Here is a 23,771-nt window from a genome sequence, read left to right as displayed (position 1 = left end):
GGGCCTCCAGACATTCCTAGGCTATTCCTTCTTCCTTGAATAACCCTGTTGAAAACAGGCTTGCATCTCTTACCCTTTTCAGAGGCCTCATTATCCTCAGTAATCCCTCTGACCTCTCACATAAGTGTGTCTACCTGTGATTTAGCTCATGTTTCCCACTGTCTTCATTGCTTGTGTGCCACTGTATTTTTGGGACTCAGCATCTTCATTCTCATGATATTTCCTCATCTAGGTTCTTATGCTGAAGTTTGGCCATCACTTTAGAAAAGCTGCAGGGTACTCGGAGAATCTGACGTCTGTCTTCCTGATACTGCTCTACAAACATGATCACAAAACTGAGTTTCAGGATTCACTTCATTGGGTGAGAAAGCAATTATGAACATGAAAGAAAGTAAGAAGCGATGCAGAGGGTCAAAGCAAAGGTCCTTCTTAGCCAGCACTCTGTTTATGATGGTGGCACTAGGAGGTTCTAGTTTGGAAGACCCTGTGAGACTGGCTACTTTCTGTGGTCCGTTCCCCTCTACTCCACCAGTAGTCAGCCCCTATGATCAGAGTGGAAAAAGTACTGTCTGTAATCTGAATCCTGCAGGCAAAACACTGGGATCTGGGTTTTATCTATTTTATAGCAGATGAGAAGGGTTAATTTGTGACAGCTTCCAAAGTAAGAATGACAGTGACTTCCAACTAGTCATACCTGCTGCACCGGGAATGTAGCTTGCTCTGGAGATGCATCATAGACTCTCCGCCAGGAATAGATCTAGCACTGCCTTAAAACTACTTAAGAGTTTTCATTTCTACATGGCTGTTCTGCTGCTGTGGTGATCATCAGCCTCTCTCTCATTTCCCTCCTAAATTTATGACCAACAGTAGACGCTGACCTGTTCTTTTGCTATTTGGTCTTTACTTGCTGGTCTTTCCCAGCCCAGTACGGGGCACAGTCTTCCTCTTTCAGCTTTCACTTTGCTGGGCTAACCAAGGCAAGCTCTTGAAGCTTTTGTCTTTTTCTCTGGATGATGTGAATTACTCTTTTCTGCCCTATTCTCCAGTGAAGACCTTTCTCTGGGGTAGGCAATACTATATTCTTGCCTGCAATGTTTTCCAAATTAGACTGATTTCAGTTGTGCCAGAATTTAAGGGCTGGATGAAGATGATGAACTCATTTCACATAGGCTGTATCAAGGAGACTCCAGAGAAACAGTTTTCAGTTGCTAACGGCTTTGGCTAGATTTGAATTATTAAGCTGTTTTTCTTTTGTAAACAGCTTCAGCCTGAATTTTAGGTCACATTAAAATTAGCAATTTAAGAGCTAGAAATCCATGGTGAAAAAAAAAAAAAGTACCAAACAACAGAAAACCCAGATGGTCTTGTGAGAATTCCTGCACCTTGGGTGGAAGTCTTGTGCAAACCACTGGGGCTTTTCTGTTCTGTTTTTCTTAAGCTGCAGCTGCATCCAGCTCTACTCTGAAAAACAACATGACCTACTCCCCAAGGCCTGTCCCTTCACAAGCCTCACCCTCTCCACCACTTCTGGATCCAACAGGGGGCCACAGGGGGTGGACTCAGCTTTACATGGTCATAACCAAACTGTGGAAAACATTTGTTTTCAGTTTAAAGGATCTGAGTTAATCTTCATTAATACTGTAGCAAAAAGAATGGGGGGAGGTAGAAATCTAAGTCTGCAATTCAGGGGTAAGCATGTTCTCAATGCAAGGTCTTGACTGCAGAGAACAGAAGAGGCAGTGTAGATCTTGAGGATTTTTTTGATTATTTTTCTGCATTGCAGAGTTTGGAGTTGAATTTTTAGGTGAAAACCCCAATTCAACAAAGTTGTGAGGGGATACTGCAGAAGGAGGAGAAAAAGAGAAAAAAAAAAAAAAAAAGGAAAACAAAAACAATAGAAGCAGTATTTTCTGGGGGAGAAATACCTCTGAAAAATGTTCTACACAAAGATCAGAAAGCACAGTCCTCGTAAAATTAAGTTCTATTGTTTCCAATAGGTCCATAAAGTTTACATGAAGGTGAACAGCTTCACAAAAGCATGCCAGAGCTAGCCTTTCAGTGTGTGATAATACACGATGACGACAAAGAACGGGTAATTATTATTTTTTAAAACATAGAGTATGTGCTCCAAAAAGATATCCGTTGACAGTTTGTTAAACCTCTGTTTCGAAAGGAGAAAGTTCATCCCTTTTTCACTGGTCAAAAAGACTTACTGCTGCCTCCAAAATCACAATACCTAAAGTCAGTTGTTTTTGTTTTGTTTTTGTATGGAGACATGAATGCGGTGTAGGCAGCAAGGTTATGCTAAGAAAATCTTTTTGTCAACACTTATCATACATTCTCTCTCTTCTGCATCCATTTGCCAGTATGATGCACCTCAGACAACAGAGCCATGAGTTAATCTTTGAGTCTTTTCTTGAACAGCAGTCATTAGTTTCATTTTATGTAAACCCACTCACCTGAGAGCTTTCCAAGACCAATATAATCAGTCACCTGGGTATAACATTTTAAAATTAAGGCACACCTGCATTTGCTGATTTCATCTGAAGAACATTGGCTGGTTATTAACACTCCACCCACCTCCATTTTGAGCAAATTTATTCCCATCCTCATTTTCTTGTGCTTTTCATCCAAGTTTTAGAATATTGGGTTGCTCTTTGGTCCTTTGAGTAAGACAACTTGGTCACTTTTCAAAAATTATAATGAAAACTAAGAATCCTCCAAAAATTGTAGACCCAGAGTGTTTTTAATACCCAAACTGGAGGAATTAACTGGGAGGTTGAAGTGGTGACTCTGCAGACCTACCATTGACTGTCCATAATGGGGGAGCAACTCAGGGTGAGCAGAAACACAAGTTCTTTACCCCTAGGAACCTAGCGGCTTCCTTGAGAGCCCTGGTTACACACTCATGCATAGATATACACATAGATACAGATATGGATATAGATATATAGAAAGAGATGTATATATAGGTACATGTGGATATGAATATCTTATATCTGTATATAGAGGGAACAAGGGAGATTTTGGTGCAGGGAAAGGAAAGGAAACCTCACCCCTTCAAAAGACTGGTGTCCTCCAAAAGCCCCACTAAAAAAAGACCTCTCTGGGGCTTGTAGCCCCGATTCTGGACTTTTCATATCTGAGGAGATCAAAAAAAAACCTGATATTTTATTTCTTTTAAAGTAGGTAATTATCAGATTAATGACTATATAAGGGATACAGTATTGCTTCTTAATAGTAATGGTGTGGCAATTCTAATTACTTCTGTAGATGTTACAGCACTTGCTATTTTTGAACAGAACAATTAGTTTAATTACACATGGTTTCCAAAGCGGCTGAGCACTCGTCTGGCTCTAAATGAGCACAAAGGTTAAAGTGTCTCAGCTGTTCCCTCCAAGCAGGAACACCATACCCCACTGGGGCCAGTGCAGCCCCAATGAGCTCATCAGCTGCTCCACCCAAAAAACTGGCTGCAGAGACCTAAAGCCTCACACTGCTTCCAAGCTCTCTGCACAAAACGTGGAGAGGAAATGCTGTGTGGGAGCGGATGAGATCAGTCCAGGGGCAGACTGTCTCGCTGTGGTGGTGACGATGGATTTAAGTGCTCCTAGGAACACAGTGGAAGAGCAATGCCTCACAGGGATGGAAGGGACGCCCTTTTGCACAAGCGCAGGGAGAAAAGAAATCAAAATGATTCTGTTTTCTGAAGGGGGAACACATTTGTCCCCAGGAACAGGCAGGGACTGGCCATTGTGACTTACACTTTTTTAATGCAGTGGTAGCCCTACTGAAGTTGAAGAAGGGTAAGAGGTTGGACAAAGTTCGATGCCACTCTATGGTTTCATTTCCTAAAGGGAGAGACATAATGATCTGAGCTGGTAGTAAGATGTGGAGCCAGATGATAGCTTCAGGAGCAAGGCTGGTCTGCTATGTTGAGCACAAAACAAGCTTTCCCACAAGCGTCAGAGATGAACCAAAGATGAGTATTTCTCACTCGCTCCCTGCTGTTCACATTTAACAGTCATTGCCCATAACTTTGCAGCTAGCAGATCTTAATCCAAGATTTTAATTCCCTTCCTCCACAGCAGTGAGTAAGGGTATGTTTTTTTGTTGGTGGTTTTTCTTTGTTTGTTGATTTTTATTTATTTAGTTAGTTAGTTTTTGAGAACCCATAGTTTATTTTGTCAGATCTGTGACAAACATGGAACAAGTGTCAGGGTAATGAAATTGTGTAGTTAGTCCTGAGGACTGCAGTCACCTCTGACTCCAGTTTATAAATCACTTATACCCTACTGTCTCATGCTGGGGGAGAGTGGAGTTTGTGCATTGACCTTATGTGCTGCTTCTGCAGTTGTTTAGCCTCATTGATCTCTCTGAAGGCTGCAAGGGACTTGCTGGAAAATAAATATCCAATTGCTGTAGACACAGTTAAAGAGGTTGGAGTGCAGGTGTAAAGACCTGCACATCTTGCATTCAGTGTGAATTAGTTTTGTTCAGGGATGCCTGCAGACTTTCCCACAAACCTTCATTAAAGAAGTAACTTGCAGGAGTGTATCTTATCAGAAGATCTCAGGAAGAAACTGGGTGTGGATATTCATTCATACCAGTGGCAACCACAATAATGAAGTAATCAAACATGACATGCAGTCTGCAACAAAGCCTGTTCACAGGTGCAGTGAGCATAGAGGGTGTGTTGCAGCCACCCAGGACTCTGCTGTGCAAAGCTGTCACTTCACAGCATGTCACTCCAAGGAAAGCAGTCTGCAGAAAGAGCCCAGTGACTCCACACTGGTGCGCTCGCCGGTCCTGTGGGTGGGTTTCAACCTGAAGATCCTGCCCCTGCATCCGTTATCAATGCTCTGCTTCGTGTTAGCAGCATGAAATGAGTCCTCCTGTGTCATGCACATCCCTTCCCCTGTTCTGCACCGAGGCACCAGAGCTTGGAGCAGAGCTTTGTACTTGCTTTGCAGCTGACTGCTCCTTTTAGCAAACCGCTGCAAGAGAAATCCATTATGAGCCTTTTTATAACAAGACCGTTTTCCTACATCCTATATTGTTAATACATCAGTGAAGATTACTTGTAATATTTTTCACTTCTGTAACACATTCTATCTGGGGAATCTCAGAACATTTTGCAAACATTAATTAATTAGACTTGCAGCACCACTATTTACTAACTAATCCTTTGCCTTGATTTTAAAGAACACTAGTTTCTGACTGCTCTAGATGCTCTGTCTCCCACATCCAGAACAACCTGTGTCAGGACACATGCAGAAGATGGACATGGCATTAAAATACTCATGTTGCCCAAATCTCATGTCCGCACTGTGGAACCAGATGATGCACTTTAGAAACACAAACTAGTCCTAGAACTGAGATGCTTGGATAATCAGGGTGCTGTATGTGTTGTAACAGCTGGCTGAAAAAACAAGAAGTGAATGAGTTGGTGGTTAAATTCAAATGGGGGTTGTGCTGGATGGAAAGATCTTTTGATATGTGGAATTTATAAACCTTTTTAATATTTTTTTTCAATGAGCTTGTGTTGCTTAAATTCAAACTCTTTCTTTGGCTTCAGTTGCTTGCCAATATTGGCAATTTTAAATGGTTTTCAGCAAGGAATACAATTTGAAAAGGTTGTATTCATTGCTGTCTGTTAGTGGTTTCTCTATAGGCTTCTTGTTTTTTTCAGCCAGCTCCATTCCTCTAGTTTGTATCTGCAGACCCTCTCTTTACACACTTCTTATATAGGCATTGTGATTTCTATGATGCAATTGCAAAGAACAGCCCGGTTTCTTTTATTTTTCAGTATGTTTCTTTATAAGTCTTCACCCTCCAAATTCAACATCAAACTATCTTCTCAAAAAAGATGTGAAGACTGACAGAAATTATTTTTATTTTACATTATTACATTTAGTTCTTGACAGCTCAAACTTTAAAGTAATAGCTTACAGGCAGTTCCTGTTTTGGTCCTGGTTTTTATTTTCTTCCCAATTCCTTTTGTGTATTTATGCATTTTTGTGCTGAATCAATACAATGCCAGACAATCTGAAAATAAAAATAATAATAAAAAAAAATTATGGAATGATAAATAAATCTGGCACATATGATCTGATACTTGGCTTTAAAAAAACAACAATGGCAACAACAAACAGCATCTGATGCAGAGGGAGAAAAACATTGTTGCTGAAGCCATTTCATGCTGTTTCTATTTAGCTTAACTTGCCTTTATCTGGACTTTGCTGATGCCCCATTCCAGACAATTTCTACGTGTGAAAAAATGGTAGTTTGTCTGTCCCCCACTGTTTCCCAGGAAAATATCAAGTCTCCTCCCCTCTTCAGTTCCACTCATGACCCACTGTTTCTGAACAGCAAGTATTGCTGAAATTGATTTGCTTTAAATGAGAAAGTCTTGCTATAGGAGAAACTGACATGCCACAGAAGGGCCACAAAGTTGAACTGCATTGAAATTCTGATTACTTTACCTTTTTTACATCCTTAACAATGGTTGGGGCAGTAGCAAGAGAGTCAGTCCTCTTACCCATGCTCAGCAATACAATATCCCACAACAGCAGCAGGGTAATAGAAGTGCTGTGATGAATTGATGGGTTCATTAGTCTACAATCAATGGATAAGACTTCATAATAGAATAGACCTCACAGGAGCCAAATACCAGCGCTTTAATTGCAGCAGGTGCTCAGTGCCAGGTCTTGTATTAAAAAGAAAAATTAAATGTTTCACTGGAAAAAAAAAAAAAAAAAACAACTAGAATCAAGTAGACCGCAAGAACAAAGACCAAGTTGCCAAGAGAGAAAAGAAAGAAAAGGGAACACACTACCATGCTCATTTCCAGTTTTGCAATCTGGAGCTAGATGCCTGAAAGCTGAATTTCTGCAGTCTGTTATTTTGCCTTGTTTATGATTATAAAGAGGATCGTTTTCATTTTGGGTACAAATTCTGTTCTGTTACTCAGTTTTGCCTCTGCTGAGGTAGACGGTGGTGTAGTTTGAGCCCAATGGACAAACCTAGCCCTGATTTTAAGTAACACACATAACACTCAGTTCAACAGAGGTTATATAGTTTATACAAGAGCTGATTATCTCCTACTGCATAGAGTCAAGTTCCCAATGGAATATACAGTAAAACTTTATTTAGAAAAGTTAAAGGAAGCAGGCTATCTGCAAGTGTCATTGGAAATGTCCCTTGCAAACAGAAAAGTGTCTGAGTATAGTGCCTTAAATACAAATGCAAGAGAGGATATTTATATGTCTAAGAACAAAACTGTTAAAAAAAAAACACAAATAAACAAACAACAACAAAAAATACATGTTAAATATTCATATCTGTTAGGTTATCCACATACGTATGTGTGTTTGTCCTTGTCTACATATATATGTAAGGAGACCAGCATGTTTATATATAAAGAGATATGTGAGTATATATTTATATATGAGTAATATTACAGTGTATATGTATGGGTTTTCTTAAGTGTATTTGTATATATCCATATATAACCACGCACACATGATGCATGAGGCTATGATATTTATGAAGATGCCTGTTCCTATGGTCGTGATAATCTCTGTAGTGGAACTGCACACAGATGATATTTTGTGAAATGTGAATTTTTTGTATTTCAAACTTCAGAGACCAGCATCTGTTCAATTTACCATTAGCTCGCAACTTACCATAAAAAAATGGAAACGAGCTGCTTATGACAGATCTGTGTCTCCTCATGTGACATGTCTCAATTTCATGCTCTTGCACCTCTTAGATCTGCCAGTTGTCCATGTTGTCTAGTTATCTATGGGCACTTGTACTCTGTTTAGGGATGTGTTGTTCAGTTTTCTTATCAAGGAGACTCCAGTGCACAAACATCTGCAGTCACCTTCAGCAGAACAGGCATCCTGGATGTAGGTAAAATTGCAAGCTTCCTGGTGAAAGCCTGGCTTCGTATACCCCCACCTCACCTGGTTTTGTGCTCTTTACTAGCATTTGCAGATCTTTTCATCGCTGGCTTCATATGACCAAAGTACTAGAGAGCTGGACTTTTTTATTGCTGTGGGAAGAAAAAAGGAGAACAAAGGTAATGACGATCCAGGCAATGAAGACTTACCCTTTTCTCTGCTGCAGGCTCTCCTTTTCATCTTCAGAGAGTCACTGACGCCAGCATGTTCAAAACGTGGCTACTGGTTCCTGGTTCTAAATGTAGGACAGCTCATTCCTGTACTGGGTTTCGACACCTATCTTTGCCAGCTTGGTCTGAATATTTTATCCTTAACACACAGTGCTGCCTGTAATGTTAAGAAGTCTTTAGATAGACCTTCAAAAACAAGAAACGGTTTCGGTAAGAGATGTTCTTCATGCACAGAGAAACTGCTATCAGCTACTATGGTATTACTTTATATGCACCGTGCATACACTGAATATTATCACTGCAAATTCCATTTTAGTGAGACTGCTGTGGGTGATTGTTCTTTTGTGCAAAGTGTCCTGGGAGATCACAGCTATAGCTCACTATTGTCTCTTTCTTCCGTTGTCACTGGAGTTCATTTGGTACTTTCTTGAGCTGATAACTCTGTACTACCATCAGTCTAATATAGATAGGCCAGAGAGAAAAAAAGACTTGGGATCAGCTCTACTTTTTGTAGCATCCTACTGCATTTTATCAGTTCATTGTTAACAATAGCTGAAGGCAAGACCTTATGAAGTGCTGTTGTTAGGAAGCACAAATCTGGATGTGTGAGGGAGAATATCATAAAACAGAAACAAAAACAGGGGAAATAAAGTGAAGGTTTTATTTGCTATGAATCTGCTGAAAGGCAATGGGTTGTTATTGAGCAGCCTAATGAGAATGAATAAAATATGTAGAGTCATATAAATAAAGAGATTAACGGCAAGATGTAGTAACAGAGGCTGGGGGCCTGAAACAAAGCAGAAAGTAGAGTCTGTTCAGCTTTGTAAGAAAATGCTCTTACACAACTTGCTTTCTGCATGGCTGGCAGAAATTCTTTTCAGGCACCTAATGTTACCAGAAAAGCCTCTGACAGTGGATGGACAGGTGCAACAACATGTGTAACAAGAATTTGCAGTGCTGTGTTTGAGGAGCTCATGGGCTACCCAGTGTTCAGGAATAAAAATGAAGGGAAAGGAGGTCCTGGCTACTGACAGCTAGAATAAGAAATTGGGAAAATCTCTATCTTTATTTTTTTGAGGACAGAAGTGGCAAAATTTTCATTAGAACCCTACAAAATAAATCATATTTTACCAGCAGGACAGTGCGTTAGTACTCTCCAGGTAGATGATAATATGAGAATGAGCCCTGGAGACAAAAGAAAAGCTTCCTACAGGAAATTAAACCTAAGCTTTGCAAATAAGAACAATAGCCTACAATCCAGGTAAAACTACAGACACAAATGAATGAATGCAAAATGAACATTAGCAGAGCCTGAAGCAGCGACACCAAAATACAAAAGAGAGGAGAGTGGCTTCACAGCACCTACTGAAACGAATTTATAACAATATGCATACTAATGAACCTGAAACGCCACTTAGTTTTTGCATCCATTATTCATTGTTCAGCTTTATAGGAAATGCAAGGGTACAATGGAATGATTATGGGAGCATCGCTGGGAGTGGGATGATAACAGGGAGGACGCTGGAGCAGCATCTGTTCCTTCACCCCAGCCCCCTTGCATGAAAATTACCTTAGCATTACAACTGGGAAATATTGCAAGAAGAGAAGCCAGATGAGAGGTGCGAAATCTCTTGGAGCTTTTTTTCTTTTCCTCCTGAAGTCTGTGGGATTGCTGGCCCTGAAGGAGACGGAAAGGTTCAGGAAATGTAAAGAAACATCCTACAAGGGCCTGTGCTCTCCCTTGGTTCCTGGGCATGTTTTCTGGGGCTGATACATTCTTCTGAGAGCAGAAACTGTCTGCTGATGATTAAAAGGCCTTATGTAGAAGAAATACATAATGAGAGGAGCCAGTGCAGACAGCCAAATCTGTGGAAGCTCCTGGGAGCAGGAATGGAGGAAGGAGTTTAGAGAAAAAAAATGGAGGCAGCAGTGATAGCTTGGGTAGGTATCCTGAACAATTCTTGGGTCCCGTGCCTCTGTGGCTGTGCAAGTGAAGGCTTTCCTGAAGAAAATTTCCCAGCCACCTGCAGCAATGCAGGAAACACTGAACCTGACCTGCTGTTGAGTTTACATCATCAGCCAAAGCAGACGTTTAATACATCCTTTCTAATGAATGGGAACTTTTTAGCCCTGTACAAATTTGATGAAGAATTTTAACATATATGAAATATATTTCAAAGTTTCTAACGTTTCTCGTAAGCTATGCACCCTTCACACTTTATTTTCTGAGTATCCAGGGCCACAACAAAAGAACAGGGGCTGATAGAGACCTGTTAGGGTAACAGAGGTACTTTTTCCTTACTCCACCAGCTTTACATGAGCCCCTCGAGCAGACTGCAGCAGCCTTGTTTTACTGCAAGCTGGAACATGACCAATGGGATGATGTTTAATATACCGAGACCTTCTTTTGCGTAAATTAATGGAAACCTTCCCCAAAGGATGGGGCAGAGGCTTCTTCAGATGCAAGGGCCACAAGTTTCTAGGCACTGTATTCATGTTTCCAAATAAGCATACAGAATATGCTGCACATTTACAACTTTTTGATGTAGAATCTGTGGCTAAATTACAAAATTTAATAGGGAAAATATCTTCTTTGCCTGTCAAATTACAGAGAAAAGGGATAGGGCAAAGAGGTTCGTTGAAGCTGTAGGAGCATTTCCTCTTCTGCATTTTGTATATGGTACAAGGTAAGAAAGCATAATTTTGGAAGCTACAGCTTCTGCACACATACTCAGAGAGTGTATGGAAATTATAGCATCCATTGGTGAAGGCATCAGAATCAGTAACTTACTGGAACTTTGTGGCTGAGGGTATTGGACAACCAGATGTTATATTCACTAGAGTTCAAAGCTGAGCTGAGATCTCTGGAAAAGTTTAAACTTTTCATGGGATGGAATTTTTTTTTCACACACCTGGGTTATACTACAGTGGCTTGCGTTTTTGTGTTGTTATTTCTCCAGAAGAACTGATTTTACACCTGGTTTTGATACTGCAAATTCTTGCTGGAAAAAAATTAAGGTAATTTTTTTTTTTTTTTTTTTACAATTTCGTGTTTTAGAAAGTCATATGGTGATGGATGGGGAGGGTATGTATGCTGTTTTCCCCCCAAATCCCAACAAGCTTGATCAACAAAAAGATTAAAAACAATTAAAACTGAAAAGTAATGTGAAAATCATGTTGTCCAACAGCTATATACCATCACAGACTTCTGTGAGAAAGTTTAGAGCAGTTGTGCTGAATTTAACTGAGCTGTACTGAGCCATTGTCATGCCTGCAAAACTATAGCTTCAGTCACTTGTGATTAGTGAATTCCTGTTTTGTCTTGTTTTCTCAGTAATAGAAAAAAATAAAGCAGGTGTATAATTCATGTTAAAAAAAAAAAGGTGTTCTCTGCTTGAATATATAGTCTATCTGTGTGAGAGTATTATTTCTCTCATAATGTCTGTGTATCTATTTGAAATAAAAGCCTAACTTAAAAAAACTCCTGGTGTCCCAAATACAGTACCTTAGGAAAAAAAAAGAAAAAAAAAAAGGAAAAAAAAACCAGAAGATTCATCCTTGGGGGTTTACTTTGTCAATAGAAACCTCTCAGTGAAACCTAGATTCATAGTATGCAGATGTGTTGTTCATTATCTCTTTATGTATACAATGAATAAATCATAAAGTCCAAATAAAAGTATAAATATTTATATTCATGTACACATGCAGATGAGGTTGCAGTAAGGCAGTATTATCTGCCCTGCCTTGTGCTATTTTTACTGTTATGAAATGCACAGGAACTGAGGAACTATGTATTTTCCTTTCCATCCCATTGCTACATTATGTTCAGATCTCCTGACACCTGCAACTTACAGATTTTGCATTTGTGTTGGCGGGGGAGGAACAAACAGAAAAAGATAACTCAGCTACTTTGTCAATGGAATCAAATCAGACCTTGATGGATGAGGTGGCAAAACATTTTTCAGAAATCCCAACTTGAATTATAGTTATGTTCAGAAAATGCCCAGGCTCCGCCATCTCCCAGTGGGCAGCAGATCCTCCCTGGGGAGACGGGCACTGCGGCATAGCCCCAGCTCTTCAACAGGCAGACCCTGGCCATGGCATCTCCCTCCTCCACTCCCACAGTGGCGGTATTAGCTCACACGTGTTGGGGCTTTGGTTGTAACTGGGTGTCCCAGATCCTATAGTGATAATAAATGGTAATCCCAGCTAGGTGCAGACTTATTGGAGAACATATTCGCCAGCCAAGAACAGCAGGGCATATAGATTTCTGCATCAAACAGGGTGATCAGAGATGTCTGAGGTTGAGTTTGTTATTCATATTGACTCACTTGCTTTGCCAAATGTGTAGATTTTCAAAAAGCTTTGGAGAAAATCTGGTTTTGCTGAAGCCAGTGACAAAACTCCCTGGAAACTGATGGGTAACATATCCCCATTTTATTTTCCAGGAGTACCAATGATGAATAAAATTGGTTTTGGATTTGCCTTTGATTTTTATCTGAAAGCCAGGGTGCTGGAGTATGAAGCACCCTAGTATCACTTTTCTAGAGCCTTTTTTTTTTTTTTTCCCCTGTCCACCCTTTGTCAACTCAGAAAATCATACTGAGTGTATGTTACCACCCCAACTGTGCTACCTCAAGACCTGGTCTGATTGGTCTGTAGCCTCTATATTTTCTTTGTGGCACATTTTCAACTTCCAGCCAGGTATGAAGCTAGAAACAAAAGCTGCAAGTGCTCTGTCCTCACTTTGCTGTTCATGCCTGTAAATCTTGTTGATTGGAAATAAAAGTAGGCTGCTACCAATAACAGAAACTTCTAAAAGGAGACAGTTGATTACTGCGAGTGATGATTATAAAATGATCAGGATTCCTTTTAGGAGGTGTGTAGCTCCATCATGCCTAGTGATGGATAACAGAACCGCCTGCCACTAAAATGAAATTCCCATTATGCAGCAGGCCACAGTGTGACTGAGAGCAAACATTAAGAAGGTTGCTCTGTCAAGTTCAAGCTGTTATTCTGCTTTCTTGAAGCAGAAATCCAAATATTCTGATGGATGGTGGTTTAGGAACCTCCTTGAGCACAAACTTGTAAGAAAATATTCTGGACAATTTATGGTCTGTGGTTAAAATATTACACACTGCCCATGATTTAATTCCTCCTCCATATTCATGTGCAGAACTTGAAAGACGATGATGTCTGCTCATCTGCTTCAATAACTGCATCTTCACATCTTGCTTGTTTCTAGGACTGTGAATATGTAGAGGAAGAAAGACATGCTGTTCCATTTATAACCAGCATTTCCTTTGCTTCCATCCTAAATAGTTAACAGTTTCATGATGGAGCCCGGAGCAAGAGTAAAGGTGAAGGGTGTGGTGATGGAAAATGACAGGCTTTTCTGAGGGTCTGGTGGTCTCCTCTCGGTGCAGCTACCCAGGCTGCTGCTTACCTCTAATGGAGACCCCATCTTGGGGTCTCCAAGACAATTGGGTAACCCTGCAGTGATATTAAGGACTATCATTGCACAGGAGCCAGTTATAAATATTGTTCTAACAAAACTGGCTTTTACCTCAATTGCAGGAAGATGCACTGGGCTGGAGGAGCATGGTGTACATCCCTGTCTTTGTCCCAGAATTTTAGGAAGACTTTCAAAGACATCCTTTTCCCTGAAACTTGAAAAATTAGGGGCATCTGGGAACTTGGGCCCATATTAGATGGGGCGCAAGCATGTGGAGCAGGACTCACTGCATGGTAGTCAGATGTGCTGTACTGTGCATTCACCATGGTTTCTTTGAATGAGTATTATACCCACCTGGATATTTTCAGGGCCATGTAAGGAGTTAAATAATGCAAGCCAGCTGATTTGGAAGCCTTTGGAGAACTACCGCTTGGCAAAAACAAGTACCAAATACACACTTAGTAGAGTGGAGTAATTTAAGACTTCTCAGTTTTTACTCTTTCCTGTGCTATTTCTACTGTTTTGTTATGCCCTTTTGAGGTAAGCTTCAAAGTGAAGTCTTGGGCAAGCTTTCAGTGTGTGACTGAGGAGATGGCCGAGAGAAAGATTGTTTTACACACTTGCAGCTCTGGGTCTAAGCTTCTGTTTCACATTAACTAAGCTTCTGATGGCCATATACAAAATGCCTCACTGTTTAAAGATATTAAACACATTGTTATCATCAAGAATAAAATGGATCCATTTTAGGGAGACTGTGTTAAACATATTGCCTGTTCGTCCTTCCATACCATTTGCTGCATGCTGGATGATGACATGCTTATCTCTTAAAAATACCATAAGCTTGGATGAGACATATGAAATATTCCAAAGTAGAAACAGGATAGGGAGGAAAAAAGGGATTCTCTCAAAAGTACATTTTTGCACACAGGTCTACCGTTATATGGTATCAAGTGAAGCTAATCCTTCATTTCACGTTTATTCACTTGGCTTCATTTCTTAGGGCTATATTCTTCCATCAGATTTGCAGGGTGGATCTTAGATAAGTTAGAGAAATGAAGGATGTACTCAGGCTGCAAAGTTCACCTGCTGCCCGTTCCTAGACTGCAGATAATAATTTCCTCAGTGCTTTTTCATCACGGCTGTTGGGTGGATGGATCTCTGAGAGGGGCTACAGTTTTATGGAAACAGGGTATTTTTAGTTCAACACCAGCTGAAATTTGGGCTCTTTCAAGTGCAAAATGCCTGAGGTGAAATAATAGCCGTGCAACATTCTTCTCCTCAGATGTGGTGCCAGGAGCCACATCAATGGGTACGCCGGACTGTACTGCATGGCTGCTGCCTCCCTGAAGTCACAGCCACAGCCATGCCACCCACCATCGCTAGCCCCTCGTGGAGGGCATCCTTCCAGACCCCCAGACCCCCAGCTGCTGCTGAAACCCCCAGGACACCCAGGAAGGCTGAGCCAGCTGCGTTTCCTCACACCTCCTCCTCCTTGAAGGCACAGTCTGATGCTGCCTAATGACTCCTACCTCTGAAGGACATAGGTCTGGACCCTGGTAGCATTAGCAAAGGCCTGTGGTCTCCCTCTGGTCACATTTTTATCAAAGAAACTATTTTAGGAGGGATTTTTCCTTTGAAACAGAGTTCAGTTTAGAGAACGTAAGCCAAACCAGTTCAGGCTGCCCTCGTGCCATGCCAGTCTGAGGTGGAGGAGGAAGTTTCTTCCCTCACACAGGTTCAGATTGAAAATTGTGGGCAATAAATTGGGAATGGCTGGTGCACTAGATATTTCAAGCTTGATTTGGTTTGGTTTTGCTTGTAGATTTCATAGATGGCAAAAGCTAATTCTGAAGAGAATGGAATTCAGCACTTTTAAAGCTGCAGTTGTTCAGACCAGGTGCTTGATAGAAGCACATTGGAGCATCTCTATGCCTTTGTAGCAGCATTTTAAGATATGGACTTTTTAAAAAGTTCTGTAGGTAAACTTACCCCTTTCCGTTGATAAAATCTGTAGGTTCCACATCTTGAATAACTTTGAATCAAGGCATATGTATGCCTTTGATGACAACCCAGCATAAAAGGCATGCAAAGTTAGTAAAACATGACGTGACTGAAGAATTGCTGCTACAACTGGGAGTACTTACTTGGGAAAATTGCAAGTTTCGTTCCAGAAAAGCAGCAGGCTGCGGCTGTCTCTGGGGATCTGGTGGAGATGAGCCTTCCTCCCTGAAGGATGTGTGGGCTGGCAGTCTTCACCCCTTCTACTACTCACGGCAAGCTCCTGAATGGCAGCAGTGTGATAGCAACCTCGGGAGGCTCCCCTGCCTTCCTGGTCCCCTCTCACAAACTTCCGAGTGACAGGGGGTGGTTTGACACAAGGGTCATGGGCAGTATTACAGATAGTAGTTTAATTAGCATCAGGTAAACATCCCTGTCCTACTTGCACAGCTAGCTGCTTGATGGGACTCTCAGCCCAGCTCTGGCAACACGAGGTTTGCAGCTATCAGCTGTATCTGTTTTCTCTGCTTTGTTCTGCTTTGGTTCACATCGTGGAGGAGGCTCTGGGCACACAGCCTGGAGTCTTTGGGGATGAAATGAAACCAGAAGATGTGTCCCAGTTGCTAAAGGGAGTTAACCCCTGCTGCAGAGTGGACATTGGCTTCTTAACGCTGATCCAGACACTCCCAGGTTCTCTTCTTTTTGCCCCAGAAGACATGCCAGTGCTGGCCTAAAACACAAGAGGTATCACCCCCTGTGATCAGCCTGGTTCTAAAGCTGAACCCACTTTCTGATGAAAATGGTGGAAGAGACTTGTGTGATCCAGAAGGACAGCATGGCAGCACTGAGAACAGAGCCCAGATACCCTTCATCCACCACCGACCATTGCTCCATCACCTTTCCTGTAGCTGTGCACTGCGTGCACAGAAGGAAAGAGAAATATTGTGAAAAAATAGTCATTCAAATGCTGTCATGAACGTCTCAGCCTGTTGTCAGAAAGAGAAGCTTTAGACAGGTCAGTAGAGGCTGACAAACATTGGTAGAAGGCCATTTGCTCTTACAGAAGTCTGAGAGAAAAAAAAATATCTGCATTTTCCTTGTCCCCAAAGGCACTATCTTTCACTACAGCTGTGTGGCAGGTTTGCAGATTTCATCAGTGGAATGGCTGGTCCGCAGTTAATTAGCTGTGTCCTTACTAATAGGCATAAAAGTCAAACAAAGGGAAGAAAGAGCAGGCGTTTGCACACATTTCAAGAAGTCTCTGTGGCTCTGAAATACGAATTGGTCGACAGCAGACCTTGAGGAGTGTGCACATCTGCATGTGTGGTTTCTAGCCAGGCAGAACTTATCACTGCATCTGTCTCTGTAAGAAGTGAAAGACACGAGCATATTTTATGGAATAACCATTTTTGAACACTTCACAATAAACAGCAGCTTTAATGTGCTGCTTTTCTTCGCAAGGACATTACTCTAGGAAATGCCATTTGTGTTGATTTTCAAGCAACACAACCGTACAGAGTAACAATTATAAATAAACTCCCTGCTCAGAATGAACAAACAGTGCACCGATAACCTCCTTCAGATGGTATCTGCTGCTCAGAGTCAGAGGATATAAGGAACACAGAACATGCACCTCTGCTGCTTTTTGCCCACGTCTTCCTCACCAAACTTCCGGAGGAAATTCTGCAGGCTGTTCTTTTTGCAATACCTGATAGAGGTCCATGGGCAGAGAGGAGCCGTAGCAGTGACAGATTTCCACTCAGCCTCATACATCACTGTCTCTAGTTATTCTTAGTGATGCTTGGAAAGCAGGCAGAGCGATCTGTGAAAGTAGCCAGTGATGCTGACAGCATCTTACCACAATTATGATGATGTATACAGTGCTAGCTGATACAACTGGGGAAAAAATACCAAAGCAAAAGAACGTACTCTGATTTCCAATTTTTTCAGAGGCATCAGCATGAAGGATTTCAGGGAAGGAGGGAAGGAGGGAAGGAAAGAGGGAGGGATTTAGGACTGAGGAAGGACACTAAAAAGGACAAACACAATAAAACCCATCCAAAATAGAAAAACTCTCTTCAAGCTCTCTTCTTGTTCATTTTAGATTAATTTGATTGACAATAACTCTGACTCAAAGAAATGAGTCTGAGGTGAGTACTGAGGTGGATTTCAGAAATCTTAAAATTCAGTGTGGTTTCAGAAACAAGAATAACAAAAAAAATTAACCTTGTTATACGGTGCACTGAAGTTCTCAGGGACATATCCTTTGCTGATGTACATGAGTGCAGACTTCATGCCTGGCAATGAAACCATGCTGATTTATGCCAATTTAGGTTTTGGCATGGGAAGAGAAATCTATCAGAGCATTCCTTCCACTGTAAAGGAAGGTTTTAAGAGCCTCACATCTGTCATGATGTCCATTACAAACTGTTATTGTCAAAAAATTATACTAAAACCCAGGCATAAAATAAAATAAAGTGAAAAAATAATAATAAAAAAATAATAATAAAAAAACAAAAACACAAAAAACAAGCCACTGGAGTGAAAAGAATGCAGGGAAGACATCAGTGAAAATATAGGAATGGAGAGACCTATTAAATCATTGAATGCTTGCTCAGGGAGCTGCAAAAGCAACATTACTTGATTCTTTGGTGGTTGAGGGGCCAAATACATATATTGCGGGGAGGAATGATAATGCCCCTGTGTCATGAGGAGGAGGAGATCTGATTTTTTGCACTGTTAACTTCTGCCACGTGTGGAACGAGGCAGCTGGGAGAAGGATCAGTCAGCACGAGCGCTCACTGAGCCTGATGCCCTTGCGCTGTTGGAGGCAGTAACAACACAAGCAAGGCATGAGGTGATTTTCCATCCATGGCAGTAACACCTTGCTGCTGATTAAAATGCAGGATTTTTAGAGTGGTTTGTAGATGCCATGGGGGCAAATGGGCTGCCTAGCAGTACTTTGCTCTTTCTGCTGGATATTCCATCAGCAGCAGTGCTGCTGGAGAGCTGAGCCTAGTCCTCCCATTAATGCTGCCTTTGCATCAGGCTCACTCATCTGTCCTACTGCTGCCCCACGGACACAGCGAGCATATTCTGCTCCGTGTGTGCACTTCAGTGAGAGTCAAGCACCTCCCCAGGAGCTGGTCAAATACTAGCAGCAGGTATTTGCCCAGTTCAGAGCACGACTTTTTGCTGAAAGGCAAACAACAGGAGTTAAACAGAGCTGCAGTTTGTGGGAATACAGTAGAGCCCTGACCCCACCAGTCTGTAGGGACATGTTCAACCCAGGCCCTGTACACAGACTCTGTGGGGTCTGACTGGCACAGAGTGTGTGCATCGAACAAACCCTGATACACTACTTCTTGTCCAGCCATCCTTATTTGAGGCAACTAACATCAGTCAACTGAACCAACAGCCATCTCTGGCTCTGCTAAAGGCACTGGGAGTGGGATTTAGCGACCCAAAGAGGGACCTCAGTGACCTAAAAGTGAGTAGTTTAGTTCTATCAGGTCAGCCAGGCTCTTTCCACAGTGCACAGAGGGAGATGAGCACGTGCAGAGGATGTGCCCATGAGCTTTGGGCATCTGTTGTGGTGTAAATCTAAAGCCATCTCCAGAGGCGGCATTCCACTGATGGCTGCAGGGCCTGAATGACTGGTTCAGTGGAGATGCCTCGTCTGACATTTACATAGCTAACATCAGTTGAAATTAATTCTCTTCCTCTCCCATATTTCCTGTTCTCCAGGAAGGAATGCAAAGCTCATTGAAATCAGGCTAATTCACATGAATTTTTAACAAAGACCAATATGGGGGAACACAGACAACGTTAGAAGGAAAAAAAATTCAGCTAAGGGAACGAGTGACTCTGGGTGATAGACATCTTCCTATTCATAGATTTCTTCAAGTCTTAGGGCCAGTAGCAATGAAAGGCATACTAACATGGGTATTAGTGCAAAAGATAGACCCCTTTGGAGTAAGGAGTTCATCCACTGCTACTCATGCCAAGAACCACAGCACCATTAGGTGCCCTTCTACTAGACATGGTCAGGAAATGCACCGCTCCTGGCTCGCCTGGAAATCACATTTAGCTTGGCTTTAAAAATTCTAGCTCCCAAGGGACTAAAAAACATAAAAAGTTAAAGGGTAGCCCAATGCTTCCAACACTCCAGATGGCTACAGTTAAGATCTGAGAAATGACCTTACCAGCATTTGTTGTACTGGTTCAATCATCTCAAATAAGTCTGATGTTACATACCTGCGTCTCCTTCTCATGAGCACAACCTGACACCTCGATGTGAATTTTCCTGCCCTGGGCGAAGGTGGTACAATCTTCCTGAACATGTGACAGTTGCATAGACGTGAGTATTGGCTTAGAAAATGCCTAAACACGAAAAATATGAAGATTCAATCCACTGTACTGTGGAGGCAGCTTAAAACCAGCTGCTGTGTTGGAACGCAAATGGAGATATGTCTTCCCATTTGCCTGATGGACCATGCTGTGCCAGCTGCTGCACAAACCCAGAAGAGCAGACAGCCCCAGCCCCAGCAGGCAGACAAGAAGCAGGAGCTACCTAAGACTGTTGAGAAAAGGCTGCACCTCTGCAGATCAGCCCGCCAGGCTTGCCTCCAGCCTGCAGAGGAGTGTGGAGGCAGACTGGAAGGAAAAGAACCGAGGTGACTTTGCAGGTGTTTGCAGGGAGTGTCTCCCCTGCGAGGGGAAGCATGGGAGAAAGCAAGAGCCCTCCAGGGGACCTGGAGGATCATGTCACCACCCTGGTTCATTCCCACAGGCTGCTGCGGCTGTGGTGCACTGCCTAGTGCAGCCCCAAGGCAGGGTGATGTGGGGTAAGCACAGCGTGCTGTGTCTTAGCATGCAGCTTCTCAGCCTTTGTGGTGGGTTTAAACCTTTCCTGCTAGCTCTTATGTTGATTATGTCAGGGTTTTTTTTAGTCTAATGAGTTTTCAGAGTGTCTTTGTTCCTTGTCAGCTCTACACACACACACACACAAGAGTATACTACAGCTCATCCTCCAACCGGAGAATGTATTCAAACATTTCTTGGAAGGACTGGGAATAGAAACAGATCTCCAGTGCAGGCCCAGGAGGCATTCAAAGCAGAAAGCATGTGTGTTGCTTGCAGTGAAACCAGCACATGCTACTGAATTAATGGCCAGTCCTTGTGGGCTTCCATGCTCTACATGCTCTCACACTCTACACTCTCCTTGGAATGGCTCCTAGTACAGGTACAGCTGACAAAAAGTCATTCCCAGCAACATACAAGATCTATTGCAACATGTAGGCAACATCGTGGGAAGGAGGGGTTGATTTCTAGAGAAACAATAGCAAATCACTACTTGTAGGGAGCAGGAAAACAAAGGAAGTGTCAGGCAACACTCTACGGAGATAAGCCAGTCATCTCCCTCATTAATGCTCTCTCTTGTTTTAAAGTTCAAGAGATACTGCAGCTTGACTTGCCTCCCTTGACTGGAATTCATCACTGCTAATAGAGCAGAGCCACAGGGTGAGCTGTTAGACATGCACTGGCAAGAAGAAACTGTTACTGCATGAAAATCAGCCTGCATTAATGCCCCTGAAGAACTGAAGTCTGGGCGGAGGATGCGTTTCCCTGCTATGCCCAAGGGGAATCAATCTCTTTGGTTTCTATTTGCTACCTGGCTAGAGGGTCAACAGTTCCATTTTTTTTTGACTTTCCAGTGCTAGGGCTTGCCTTTACTGCCCTCCATTCAGCTACACCCACAAAGGAATAATACAAATGAGAAATAACAACACTCAAGCTCCAAAATTCCCAGCAGGGCAATTTATTTGTGTTTGTGTGTGCATCCTCAGAAGGCAGAATTTCTTCCCATCAAAGAATAGAACAGTTGTGAAGTGATTTTTGCAAGTTTTACTTTTTTGACACATCTAATTAGATGCAGTGTTATGACATACACCAGGTGAGAAGCCTTTCCTGTGATTCTGAGAGGAGTACTAGCTTCAAACTGGGATGCTTTTGTTTCTTGTGTGTTGCTAAGATCTCCGCCATGCTGCACACAAATAACCCATTTTGTCCTTGGAGATGCTGAAGCCTTGCACAGTGGAGACACACTGTACTCTCTTATTTGAGCCTTAACTTTTGTTCTTTCCATTTCTTCCCTTTCTTTCAAGTAAGCCATAAATCAGTAAATAGTGCTGCTCGCTTGTTTATAGGATCTTCCCCTCCATAATTCACCATGTCCCGCAGAAGTCAACCATCAGTGCTGCAGGCAGCAGGGCTGAGCGTTACAGTGCTGTTACAGTCCAGCCACAGGAACTGAGTGCTCGTGCTTGCTTATGTACAGCAACCTTCCTTCCTCCCCTGCCTGATGTCCTCTGCAGCTTCCAGAGCAAGTTCTAGTGTTCTGCCAGAGCTTCCCCTCTCCAGAAACCAAAACACCCTCAGAATATCTGATTATGTGCTTTTTTATCCCAACCGCATGGCCTCTTTTTATCTAAAAAAATAAAAAATAAAAAAAAACAACTATGAAAAACATCAACAGAAATACAAAGCATGCAGGAACTCCTTGAAAACCAACCTCAATTTGTAAACTCATTTCCCACAACTTGATGCTGCAATATGGACTCTTTGAATGCAGATGTTTGTAAAGCAAAGAAAAAGTAAACTGGGAAACCAAAGGATACACACATAGAAACCTGATTTGCACATTTGTGAGAGCCTATAAACTCTGTTAGATTCTTGAAAGCATTATAACAAGTTCACCTTCAAAGAGCACCTAAACAATATACCTAAAGCAATTTATGTGCCATGATTGATTATAAAATTTTTTCCTCCTAAAACACAGCATAATATATAAACCTATTTTTCTTTCATTTCAAATAAATGAAGTAATTATTTTATTTAGCATGATTAATTATTCTGAGGCCTAGCTGTTAAACTGCAGGCTGATGATGTGTTTGCCCAGCAAATAGTTTCAAGTAAGGAAAAACAACATACAGCTATAGGAAGAAAACTCATGAATCCCTCAGGAATCTGCCATAGAAGTGACATCACAGGAAATAATTAAGCCAAAGGCTTAAAGATCTTAGTCTTTACTTCCTCAAATGGTGAGACATCTGTGGCCACATTTTCAACTTTTCCTACTAAGAAGACTGTGCAGCGAAGTAAAGTGCTTTAAAGCTCTACCACATGAGTTGTCCAGTGCTGGTAGGACTATGCATGACTGAACAGTTTTCTGAATTGCCTGGGGAAGGCAAAAAGCACAAATCAGTGACATTTCTGTGGGCCCATGCGCCTCAGTCTCTGAGACATTATCGCAAATCACAGTCCTTCCTTCTCTCTGTATTAAATTCAACCTCCAGCTCAGGGGAGGATGAGACTGAAGGACAAGCAGAATATTCTAACTAACTCAAGAGACAGTTTTCGCCTGGCTGGGTGGAAAACATCAAAAAAGGAGAAAAGACCTGAAGACAGAAAGCAAGAGCAGGGAAGGATTGGTGTTGCTATGGAATTCAACCTCCAGACATCTCCTTCCACCAAGGGAGATGAGATTGGTTTTTTTCCTCATTCCACAGTATGTAAATTTACCTAACTAACTGCAAAACACTTCTATTGGATGGAAAAGATTTCCTTTTATAAAATTAAAAAGTAATATTCAGAGACAGATTCACAAAGACAGCAGATTGGTTTTCCGTCTCATTTAAGTTGTGATTTGCCATTCATTTACAGATACAAACGATGGCTTTTTTACATAATATTTTGGTAAGAAATTATTAACAATGTGCTCTGAAACAAGAAAATATGCTAAAATGCACATTATTTTTCAATACCCGGGAGATTTAGAACATTTTCTGCAATGGAAAGCCTGTTCTTTGTAATGATTTATTTGTGTGCTAATATTATCAAGTGCTTCTGCATTTGCCAAAAACAATTCACTGTTGATTGCAAGCAGAGTTTTGTTACCTTCCTCAACCCACTTTAAAATCCTTTTCCTTAAAACAACTCACTCTATCGGTGACCAGGAGGGAACACAATATTTTTCCAGCTGACCATGTACAAATTAGTGAAATGATATCTGAGCTGAGCCGTGCCTGTGTAGGTGTCACAGACTTACTGCAGCATCACATACACAGTTATTTCTGGAGTGATACAGTGATGATCTAGAGATGCTGTTCAAGTTTGCAT

At 41.7% G+C, this 23,771-nt stretch overlaps 1 long non-coding RNA gene across 4 annotated transcripts; it reads right to left on the bottom strand.

Annotated features, from left to right (window-relative positions):
- Positions 1–1,287: 1,287 nt before the first annotated feature.
- On the bottom strand, positions 1,288–20,211 carry LOC308191700. 4 transcript variants are annotated; one of them, XR_013948216.1, is made up of 6 exons: positions 19,848–20,211; positions 15,737–16,953; positions 7,971–8,059; positions 6,486–6,591; positions 5,953–6,048; positions 1,288–4,997 (listed from the first exon to the last, which is right to left on the bottom strand). It is a non-coding gene; the product is annotated as an uncharacterized lncRNA (long non-coding RNA). The 4 variants fall into 4 exon arrangements; XR_013948214.1 differs by having other exon boundaries at positions 6,486–8,059; XR_013948215.1 differs by having other exon boundaries at positions 5,953–6,591.
- Between the last annotated feature and the right edge of the window lie 3,560 nt (positions 20,212–23,771).

Source organism: Anser brachyrhynchus, assembly GCF_964034855.1.
Source record: "Anser brachyrhynchus genome assembly, chromosome: 3".
Lineage (NCBI taxonomy): Eukaryota > Metazoa > Chordata > Aves > Anseriformes > Anatidae > Anser > Anser brachyrhynchus.
This window is presented reverse-complemented; position numbering and strand designations above follow the sequence as displayed.